Below are 12500 nucleotides of genomic sequence, written 5' to 3' on the forward strand. Positions count from 1 at the left end.
TCCCTCCATTCTACAGGCTTAAAGAACTATCCCTCCCTCCCTCCATTCTACAGGCTTAAATAACTATCCCTCCCTCCCTCCATTCTACAGGCTTAAATAACTATCCCTCCCTCCCTCCATTCTACAGGCTTAAAGAACTATCCCTCCATCCATTCTACAGGCTTAAAGAACTATCCCTCCCTCCATCCATTCTACAGGCTTAAAGAACTATCCCTCCCTCCATCCATTCTACAGGCTTAAAGAACTATCCCTTCCTCCCTCCATTCTACAGGCTTAAAGAACTATCCCTCCCTCCATCCATTCTACAGGCTTAAAGAACTATCCCTCCCTCCATCCATTCTACAGGCTTAAATAACTATCCCTCCATCCATTCTACAGGCTTAAAGAACTATCCCTCCCTCCCTCCATTCTACAGGCTTAAATAACTATCCCTCCCTCCATTCTACAGGCTTAAAGAACTATCCATCCCTCCCTCCATTCTACAGGCTTAAAGAACTATCCCTTCCTCCCTCCATTCTACAGGCTTAAAGAACTATCCATCCCTCCCTCCATTCTACAGGCTTAAAGAACTATCCCTCCCTCCCTCCATTCTACAGGCTTAAAGAACTATCCATCCCTCCCTCCATTCTACAGGCTTAAAGAACTATCCCTCCCTCCATTCTACAGGCTTAAAGAACTATCCCTCCCTCCCTCCATTCTACAGGCTTAAATAACTATCCCTCCCTCCATTCTACAGGCTTAAAGAACTATCCCTCCCTCCATCCATTCTACAGGCTTAAATAACTATCCCTCCCTCCATTCTACAGGCTTAAAGAACTATCCCTCCCTCCCTCCATTCTACAGGCTTAAAGAACTATCCCTCCCTCCCTCCATTCTACAGGCTTAAAGAACTATCCCTCCCTCCCTCCATTCTACAGGCTTAAATAACTATCCCTCCCTCCATTCTACAGGCTTAAAGAACTATCCCTCCCTCCATCCATTCTACAGGCTTAAAGAACTATCCCTCCCTCCCTCTATTCTACAGGCTTAAAGAACTATCCCTCCCTCCCTCCATTCTACAGGCTTAAAGAACTATCCCTCCATCCCTCTATTCTACAGGCTTAAAGAACTATCCCTCCCTCCCTCCATTCTACAGGCTTAAAGAACTATCCCTCCATCCCTCCATTCTACAGGCTTAAAGAACTATCCCTCCCTCCATTCTACAGGCTTAAAGAACTATCCCTCCCTCCATTCTACAGGCTTAAAGAACTATCCCTCCCTCCATTCTACAGGCTTAAAGAACTATCCCTCCCTCCCTCCATTCTACAGGCTTAAAGAACTATCCCTCCATCCATTCTACAGGCTTAAAGAACTATCCCTCCCTCCCTCTATTCTACAGGCTTAAAGAACTATCCCTCCCTCCATCTATTCTACAGGCTTAAAGAACTATCCCTCCCTCCCTCTATTCTACAGGCTTAAAGAACTATCCCTCCCTCCCTCCATTCTACAGGCTTAAAGAACTATCCCTCCCTCCCTCTATTCTACAGGCTTAAAGAACTATCCCTCCCTCCATTCTACAGGCTTAAAGAACTATCCCTCCCTCCATTCTACAGGCTTAAAGAACTATCCATCCCTCCATTCTACAGGCTTAAAGAACTATCCATCCCTCCCTCCATTCTACAGGCTTAAAGAACTATCCCTCCCTCTATTCTACAGGCTTAAAGAACTATCCCTCCCTCTATTCTACAGGCTTAAAGAACTATCCCTTCCTCCATTCTACAGGCTTAAAGAACTATCCCTCCCTCCATTCTACAGGCTTAAAGAACTATCCATCCCTCCATTCTACAGGCTTAAAGAACTATCCATCCCTCCATTCTACAGGCTTAAAGAACTATCCCTCCCTCTATTCTACAGGCTTAAAGAACTATCCCTCCCTCTATTCTACAGGCTTAAAGAACTATCCCTTCCTCCATTCTACAGGCTTAAAGAACTATCCCTTCCTCCCTCCATTCTACAGGCTTAAAGAACTATCTATCCCTCCCTCCCTCCATTCTACAGGCTTAAATAACTATCTATCCCTCCCTCCCTCCATTCTACAGGCTTAAATAACTATCTATCCCTCCCTCCCTCCATTCTACAGGCTTCAAGAACTATCCCTCCCTCTATTCTACAGGCTTAAAGAACTATCCATCCCTCTATTCTACAGGCTTAAAGAACTATCCCTCCCTCCATTCTACAGGCTTAAAGAACTATCCCTCCCTCTATTCTACAGGCTTAAAGAACTATCCCTCCCTCCATTCTACAGGCTTAAATAACTATCCCTCCCTCCCTCCATTCTACAGGCTTCAAGAACTATCCCTCCCTCCATTCTACAGGCTTAAAGAACTATCCATCCCTCTATTCTACAGGCTTAAAGAACTATCCCTTCCTCCATTCTACAGGCTTAAAGAACTATCCCTCCCTCCATTCTACAGGCTTCAAGAACTATCCCTCCCTCCATTCTACAGGCTTAAATAACTATCCCTCCCTCCCTCCATTCTACAGGCTTCAAGAACTATCCCTCCCTCTATTCTACAGGCTTAAAGAACTATCCATCCCTCTATTCTACAGGCTTAAAGAACTATCCCTTCCTCCATTCTACAGGCTTAAAGAACTATCCCTCCCTCCATTCTACAGGCTTAAATAACTATCCCTCCCTCCCTCCATTCTACAGGCTTCAAGAACTATCCCTCCCTCTATTCTACAGGCTTAAAGAACTATCCATCCCTCTATTCTACAGGCTTAAAGAACTATCCCTCCCTCCATTCTACAGGCTTAAAGAACTATCCCTCCCTCCATTCTACAGGCTTAAAGAACTATCCCTCCCTCCATTCTACAGGCTTAAAGAACTATCCCTCCCTCCATTCTACAGGCTTAAAGAACTATCCATCCCTCCATTCTACAGGCTTAAAGAACTATCCCTCCCTCCCTCCATTCTACAGGCTTATAGAAAGTCCACCTATTCAAATAAGGCCACTAGACTAGTAGCCTGATGGGAGATAGCTATCCAAACGGAACGTCAAGAAGAGGAGGGAGTGAGAGAGGACAGGTAGGGGAAGAACCACCCAGCCTCCATCAAAACTACCCAGCAGCCTCAATCAAAACTACCCAGCAGCCTCCATCAAAACTACCCAGCAGCCTCCATCAAAACCACCCAGCAGCCTCCTTCAGTATTACCCAGCAGCCTCCATCAGAATTACCCAGCAGCCTCCATCAGAATTACCCAGCAGCCTCCATCAGAATTACCCAGCAGCCTCCATCAGAATTACCCAGCAGCCTCCATCAAAACCACCCAGCAGCCTCCATCAGAATTACCCAGCAGCCTCCATCAGAATTACCCAGCAGCCTCCATTAGAATTACCCAGCAGCCTCCATCAAAACCACCCAGCAGCCTCCATCAGAATTACGCAGCAGCCTCCATCAGAATTACTCAGCAGCCTCCATCAAATCCACCCAGCAGTCTCCATCAAAACTACCCAGTAGCCTCCATCAAAACCACGCAGCAGCCTCCATCAGAATTACCCAGCAGCCTCCATCAGAATTACTCAGCAGCCTCCATCAAATCCACCCAGCAGCCTCCATCAAACTACCCAGCAGCCTCCATCAAAACCACCCAGCAGCCTCCATCAAACCACCCAGCAGTCTCCATCAAAACTACCCAGCAGCCTCCATCAAAACTACCCAGCAGCCTCCATCAAAACCACCCAGCAGTCTCCATCAAAACTACCCAGCAGCCTCCATCAAAACTACCCAGCAGCCTCCATCAAAACTACCCAGTAGCCTCCATCAAAACCACCCAGCAGTCTCCATCAAAACTACCCAGCAGCCTCCATCAAAACTACCCAGCAGCCTCCATCAAAACTACCCAGCAGCCTCCATCAAAACCACCCAGCAGCCTCCATCAAAACCACCCAGCAGCCTCCGGCTAGGAGAAAGTAATGTCAACAACAAGATGAATTTGTCATCGTTGATAAAAATAGACGCGTGACCACAAGCCTATTAATCTCAGTCGTCACAGGCATAATATTCTGTCTTGCAACATCAAACCTGACAGAAAACATGTAGAATAATTATCCTGAAAGGAGAGGGTCTAGGTGAGGTGGGACCTGAAAGAAGAGGGTCTAGGTGAGGTGGAACCTGAAAGGAGAGGATCTAGATGAGGTGGAACCTGAAAAGAGAGGGTCTAGGTGAGGTGGAACCTGAAAGGAGAGGGTCTAGGTGAGGTGGGACCTGAAAGGAGAGGGTCTAGGTGAGGTGGGACCTGAAAGAAGAGGGTCTAGGTGAGGTGGAACCTGAAAGGAGAGGATCTAGATGAGGTGGAACCTGAAAGAGAGGGTCTAGGTGAGGTGGAACCTGAAAGGAGAGGGTCTAGGTGAGGTGGAACCTGAAAGGAGAGGGTCTAGCTGAGGTGGAACCTGAAAGGAGAGGGTCTAGCTGAGGTGGAACCTGAAAGGGTCTAGGTGAGGTGGAACCTGAAAGGGTCTAGGTGAGGTGGAACCTGAAAGGGTCTAGGTGAGGTGGAACCTGAAAGGAGAGGGTCTAGGTGAGGTGGAACCTGAACGGGTCTAGGTGAGGTGGAACCTGAAAGGGTCTAGGTGAGGTGGAACCTGAAAGGGTCTAGGTGAGGTGGGACCTGAAAGGAGAGGGTCTAGGTGAGGTGGAACCTGAAAGGGTATAGGTGAGGTGGAACCTGAAAGGAGAGGGTCTAGCTGAGGTGGAACCTGAAAGGGTCTAGGTGAGGTGGAACCTGAAAGGGTCTAGGTGAGGTGGAACCTGAAAGGGTCTAGGTGAGGTGGGACCTGAAAGGAGAGGGTCTAGGTGAGGTGGAACCTGAACGGGTCTAGGTGAGGTCAGGTGTGTAATAATAAATGAGCGGATGTCGTTCATGTGTTAGAAGCATTATTATTCAGTCTATTCAAAAGCAGGCAAACCAGTAAAATATGGTTAACAATATTTGCATTACCTGAGGGCTTGGACCAACCAATGAAAAACGCTCCGTTTGAATTGAAATGCAGAGAGTGAAGGGTACACACAGCTAATCTAAAGCGCTGCCTCTTCCTTTTATGTGAGGTTAACGTCTTAACCCCCTGGAACACACATTAAACACAGCTGTGTCTGTCTCTCCTCCAGTCATCTGAATGGGGGAAACAGCCACAGATGATGGATATAACTAAAGGTGAGGAGGTCTAGCTATAATCTGAAGAGATATAGCACTAAAACTGAGGTGATCTAGCTATAATCTGAAGAGATATAGCACTAAAATTGAGGTGATCTAGCTATAATCTGAAGAGATATAGCACTAAAATTGAGGTGATCTAGCTACAATCTGAAGAGATAGCACTAAAATTGAGGTGATCTAGCTACAATCTGAAGAGATAGCACTAAAACTGAGGTGATCTAGCTATAATCTGAAGAGATAGCACTACCTGATAGAACAAGACAAACACTACCTGGATCAGACAGGGAGAACAAGACAAACACTACCTGGATCAGACAGGGAGAACAAGACAAACACTACCTGGATCAGACAGGGAGAACAAGACAAACACTACCTGGATCAGACAGGGAGAACAAGACAAACACTACCTGGATCAGACAGGGAGAACAAGACAAACACTACCTGGATCAGAAAGGGAGAACAAGACAAACACTACCTGGATCAGACAGGGAGAACAAGACAAACACTACCTGGATCAGAGAGGGAGAACAAGACAAACACTACCTGGATCAACAGGGAGAACAAGACAAACACCACCTGGATCAGACAGGGAGAACAAGACAAACACTACCTGGATCAGACAGGGATAACAAGACAAACACTACCTGGATCAGACAGTGAGAACAAGACAAACACTACCTGGATCAACAGGGAGAACAAGACAAACACCACCTGGATCAGACAGGGAGAACAAGACAAACACTACCTGGATCAGACAGGGATAACAAGACAAACACTACCTGGATCAGACAGTGAGAACAAGACAAACACTACCTGGATCAGACAGGGAGAACAAGACAAGCACTACCTGGATCAGACAGGGAGAACAAGACAAACACTACCTGGATCAGACAGGGAGAACAAGACAAACACTACCTGGATCAGACAGGGAGAACAAGACAAACACTACCTGGATCAGACAGGGAGAACAAGACAAACACTACCTGGATCAGACAGGGAGAACAAGACAAACACTACCTGGATCAGAGAGGGAGAACAAGACAAACACTTAAGCTTTACAAAAATGTTGATTTTAACACGACCAATCACCACTATATTCTGCATCAGTCAGGGACAAACACATCGGGACCTTCATTTAGGGCACAACCCATCAGTCAGTCACACTGTTTCCTTATTGGCTCTCTGCCCTCGAGGAAACTCTCCCACACCTCCGACTAGAGAGCCTCTCTCTGCCCATCTCCGTTCCACAACTTCCCCTTTCTCCGGGTGCTTCCTCTTTTCCTCTTGTTCCTGTGTGACTGTGACCTCATCAGAGGAACTAGACCTTGGAGCAGAACAGGAAGTCCTGTGTGACTATGACCTCATCAGAGGAACTAGACCTTGGAGCAGAACAGGAAGTCCTGTGTGACTGTGACCTCATCCGAGGAACTAGACCTCGGAGCAGAACAGGAAGTTCTGTGTGACTGTGACCTCATCCGAGGAACTAGACCTTGGAGCAGAACAGGAAGTCCTGTGTGACTGTGACCTCACCAGAGGAACTAGACCTTGGAGCAGAACAGGAAGTCCTGTGTGACTATGACCTCATCAGAGGAACTAGACCTTGGAGCAGAACAGGAAGTCCTGTGTGACTGTGACCTCACCAGAGGAACTAGACCTTGGAGCAGAACAGGAAGTCCTGTGTGACTATGACCTCACCAGAGGAACTAGACCTTGGAGCAGAACAGGAAGTCCTGTGTGACTGTGACCTCACCAGAGGAACTAGACCTTGGAGCAGAACAGGAAGTCCTGTGTGACTGTGACCTCACCAGAGGAACTAGACCTTGGAGCAGAACAGGAAGTCCTTTTGTAAAAAGGTAACTATTACGTAACTATTCTATAACATGTTCAGCTGGAGTATAATGACTATCTGTCACAACAGTGGAGACTTGCAGGGATGGTACTACAGCAGGCAGGCACACGCACACACACGCACGCACATACGCACGCACACACACACACACAGACACACACACACACATTCACACACACAGACACACACACACACATTCACACACACAGACACACACACACACACACACACACACACACACACACACACACACACACACACACACACACACACACACAGACATATGCACAGACACACAGACACAGAGACACACACACACACACAGACACAGACACAGACACAGACATATGCACAGACACACAGACACACAGACACACACACACACACAGACACAGACACAGACATATGCACAGACACACAGACACACACACACACACACACACACACACAGACACAGACACAGACATATGCACAGACACACATTCACACACACAGACACACACACACACACACACACACACACACAGACACAGACATATGCACACGCACAAGTTGGACTAATTTCTTCTCATTACTGTACCTTGCCGCATCAGAGAAGGCAGATTTAGAGATTTTTTTAAAACAACTCCCCATCTGCATACAGCAGACAGCGTCGGTGTGTCCTATATAGTACCCTCCCTATGTAGGGCCCCTATGGTCCTGGTCAAACGTAGTGCACTATAAAGGAAAAAGGGCGCTATTTGGGACATTGACGTACTGTCACTAAATTTGCACTTGAATTGAACCTGGGCCACGTGAAGGAATAGAGAAGTCTCTTCTGGAGGGAGAGAGTGGTGGAGGGGGTGGAGCGAGAGAGTGGTGGAGAGAGAGAGAGAGTGGTGGAGGGAGAGAGTGGTGGAGGGGGTGGAGCGAGAGAGTGGTGGAGTGAGAGAGGTGGAGGGGTGGAGAGAGAGAGTGGTGGAGGAGGGAGAGAGTGGTGGAGGGGATAGAGGGAGAGAGTGGTGGAGAGAGTGATTCATAGACCTTTCAATGATCAGAGTGGTGGAGGGAGAGAGTGGAGGAGGGGATAGAGGGAGAGAGTGGTGGAGGGAGAGAGTGGTGGAGGGGTGGAGGGAGAGAGTGGTGGAGTGGTAGATTCATAGACCTTTCAATGATCAGAAATTGTTTTTTTTATTGCATTTCTGTCCTTCAACAGATGCTCTTATCCAGAGAGACATTGTAATACTGGTCCCCCTGAGGGGAATCGAACCCCCCAACCCTGGTGTTGTAAGCACCATGCTCTACCAACTGAGCTACAAGGGACTAATTATAATGATAAAACATGGATTAACATCAAACATCAGAGCTTGTAGTACCTGCTAAAGGAGACTCCTCTCTCCTGCTAGGGACCAGGTTGTCCATGTTCCTGCTAAAGGAGACTCCTCTCTCCTGCTAGGGACCAGGATGTCCATGTTCCTGCTAAAGGAGACTCCTCTCTCCTGCTAGGGACCAGGCTGTCCATGTACCTGCTAAAGGAGACTCCTCTCTCCTGCTAGGGACCAGGTTGTCCATGTACCTGCTAAAGGAGACTCCTCTCTCCTGCTAGAGACCAGGTTGTCCATGTACCTGCTAAAGGAGACTCCTCTCTCCTGCTAGAGACCAGGTTGTCCATGTACCTGCTAAAGGAGACTCCTCTCTCCTGCTAGGGACCAGGTTGTCCATGTACCTGCTAAAGGAGACTCCTCTCTCCTGCTAGGGACCAGGTTGTCCATGTACCTGCTAAAGGAGACTCCTCTCTCCTGCTAGGGACCAGGTTGTCCATGTACCTGCTAAAGGAGACTCCTCTCTCCTGCTAGAGACCAGGTTGTCCATGTACCTGCTAAAGGAGACTCCTCTCTCCTGCTAGGGACCAGGTGGTCCATGTACCTGCTAAAGGAGACTCCTCTCTCCTGCTAGGGACCGGGTTGTCCATGTACCTGCTAAAGGAGACTCCTCTCTCCTGCTAGGGACCAGGTTGTCCATGTACCTGCTAAAGGAGACTCCTCTCTCCTGCTAGGGACCAGGTGGTCCATGTACCTGCTAAAGGAGACTCCTCTCTCCTGCTAGGGACCAGGTTGTCCATGTACCTGCTAAAGGAGACTCCTCTCTCCTGCTAGGGACCAGGTTGTCCATGTACCTGCTAAAGGAGACTCCTCTCTCCTGCTAGGGACCAGGTTGTCCATGTACCTGCTAAAGGAGCCTCCTCTCTCCTGCCCGGGACCAGGTGGTCCACGTTCCTGCTAGAGAAGGAGCCTTTCTGTCAACCTCAAACTTTCAGTCAATCTTCATGGTTCACTAAATAGCGAGAGGAGATAATATACATAAGCTTCTGAAATGCTTATATGTTAGATTAGATCATTTATTTCCCAGAAAGAGCAACGGAGTCCTTCAGAAAATTATAAGCGGGCTATCTCCACTTTGTATGATTATAATTTATTCAGTGAAAGGGAAGCCATCTGGTGTATTCATCTCCTTAGTATCACACACACACACAATGACAAAAAGCTGTAGAAAGTGGAAGCGACGATGTGGGGGATGTGTGAAGATGCCGTTTGAGGGATTGCAGGGCTATCTGAACTTAACTATCATCTCAGTCAGAGGAAAAGAAATGCTTCATTCCAGAGGTTTATATAAATTCAGTCAACGTGTTGATGATAAAAAATGAACAAATTCCAGCAATACGATTAAGCAAAGCCTCTGGAATGCCCTTTCAAACTCTGACATGGGGCCAGAAGAAAACCTACATGATGATTCTAGAACTGAAACACCATGTTAAAACCTACATGATGATTCTAGAACTGAAACACCATGTTAAAACCTACATGATGATTCTAGAACTGAAACACCATGTTTAAAACCTACATGATGATTCTAGAACTGAAACACCATGTTAAAACCTACATGATGATTCTAGAACTGAAACACCATGTTAAAAACCTACATGATGATTCTAGAACTGAAACACCATGTAAAAACCTACATGATGATTCTAGAACTGAAACACCATGTTAAAACCTATATGATGATTCTAGAACTGAAACACCATGTTAAAACCTACATGATGATTCTAGAACTGAAACACCATGTTAAAACCTACATGATGATTCCAGAACTGAAACACCATGTTAAAACCTACATGATAATTCTAGAACTGAAACACCATGTTAAAACCTACATGATGATTCTAGAACTGAAACACCATGTTTAAAACCTACATGATGATTCTAGAACTGAAACACCATGTTTAAAACCTACATGATGATTCTAGAACTGAAACACCATGTTTAAAACCTACATGATGATTCTAGAACTGAAACACCATGTTAAAACCTACATGATGATTCTAGAACTGAAACACTGTGTTAAAACCTACATGATGATTCTAGAACTGAAACACCATGTTTAAAACCTATATGATGATTCTAGAACTGAAACACCATGTTAAAACTTACATGATGATTCTAGAACTGAAACACCATGTTAAAACCTACATGATGATTCTAGAACTGAAACACCATGTTAAAACTTACATGATGATTCTAGAACTGAAACACCATGTTAAAACCTACATGATGATTCTAGAACTGAAACACCATGTTAAAACTTACATGATGATTCTAGAACTGAAACACCATGTTAAAACCTACATGATGATTCTAGAACTGAAACACCATGTTAAAACCAACACAATGATTCTAGAACTGAACACCATGTTAAAACCTACATGATGATTCTAGAACTGAAACACCAGGTAAAAACCTACATGATGATTCTAGAACTGAAACACCATGTTAAAACCTACATGATGATTCTAGAACTGAAACACGATGTTAAAACCTACATGATGATTCTAGAACTGAAACACCAGGTAAAAACCTACATGATGATTCTAGAACTGAAACACCAGGTAAAAACCTACATGATGATTCTAGAACTGAAACACCATGTTAGAACCTACATGATGATTCTAGAACTGAAACACCATGTTAAAACCTACATGATGATTCTAGAATTGAAACACCATGTAAACACCATGTTAAAACCTACATGATGATTCTAGAACTGAAACACCATGTTAAAACCTACATGATGATTCTAGAACTGAAACACCATGTTAAAACCTACATGATGATTATAGAACTGAAACACCAGGTAAAAACCTACATGATGATTCTAGAACTGAAACACCATGTTAAAACCTACATGATGATTCTAGAACTGAAACACCATGTTAAAACCTACATGATGATTCTAGAACTGAAACACCATGTTAAAACCTACATGATGATTCTAGAACTGAAACACCATGTTAAAACCTACATGATGATTCTAGAACTGAAACACCATGTTAAAACCTACATGATGATTCTAGAACTGAAACACCATGTTAAAACCTACATGATGATTCTAGAACTGAAACACCATGTTAAAACCTACATGATGATTCTAGAACTGAAACACCATGTTAAAACCTACATGATGATTCTAGAACTGAAACACCATGTTAAAACCTACATGATGATTCTAGAACTGAAACACCAGGTAAAAACCTACATGATGATTCTAGAACTGAAACACCATGTTAAAACCTACATGATGATTCTAGAACTGAAACACCATGTTAAAACCTACATGATGATTCTAGAACTGAAACACCATGTTAAAACCTACATGATGATTCCAGAACTGAAACACCATGTTAAAACCTACATGATAATTCTAGAACTGAAACACCATGTTAAAACCTACATGATGATTCTAGAACTGAAACACCATGTTTAAAACCTACATGATGATTCTAGAACTGAAACACCATGTTTAAAACCTACATGATGATTCTAGAACTGAAACACCATGTTTAAAACCTACATGATGATTCTAGAACTGAAACACCATGTTAAAACCTACATGATGATTCTAGAACTGAAACACTGTGTTAAAACCTACATGATGATTCTAGAACTGAAACACCATGTTTAAAACCTATATGATGATTCTAGAACTGAAACACCATGTTAAAACTTACATGATGATTCTAGAACTGAAACACCATGTTAAAACCTACATGATGATTCTAGAACTGAAACACCATGTTAAAACTTACATGATGATTCTAGAACTGAAACACCATGTTAAAACCTACATGATGATTCTAGAACTGAAACACCATGTTAAAACCAACACAATGATTCTAGAACTGAAACACCATGTTAAAACCTACATGATGATTCTAGAACTGAAACACCAGGTAAAAACCTACATGATGATTCTAGAACTGAAACACCATGTTAAAACCTACATGATGATTCTAGAACTGAAACACGATGTTAAAACCTACATGATGATTCTAGAACTGAAACACCAGGTAAAAACCTACATGATGATTCTAGAACTGAAACACCAGGTAAAAACCTACATGATGATTCTAGAACTGAA

General features: G+C 44.5%; 1 protein-coding gene and 1 non-coding gene across 3 annotated transcripts in view; both read right to left on the reverse strand.

The window, feature by feature from the left end:
• LOC110499739 (glutamate receptor-interacting protein 1-like) overlaps positions 1 to 12500 on the reverse strand; it is a 718235-nt gene that overhangs the window by 617088 nt on the left and 88647 nt on the right. The gene's annotated exons all lie outside the window — the stretch shown is intronic.
• trnav-uac lies at positions 8275 to 8348 on the reverse strand. The gene has a single exon. It is a non-coding gene; the product is annotated as a tRNA-Val (tRNA).

This window comes from Oncorhynchus mykiss, chromosome 21 (genome assembly GCF_013265735.2).
Source record: "Oncorhynchus mykiss isolate Arlee chromosome 21, USDA_OmykA_1.1, whole genome shotgun sequence".
Lineage (NCBI taxonomy): Eukaryota > Metazoa > Chordata > Actinopteri > Salmoniformes > Salmonidae > Oncorhynchus > Oncorhynchus mykiss.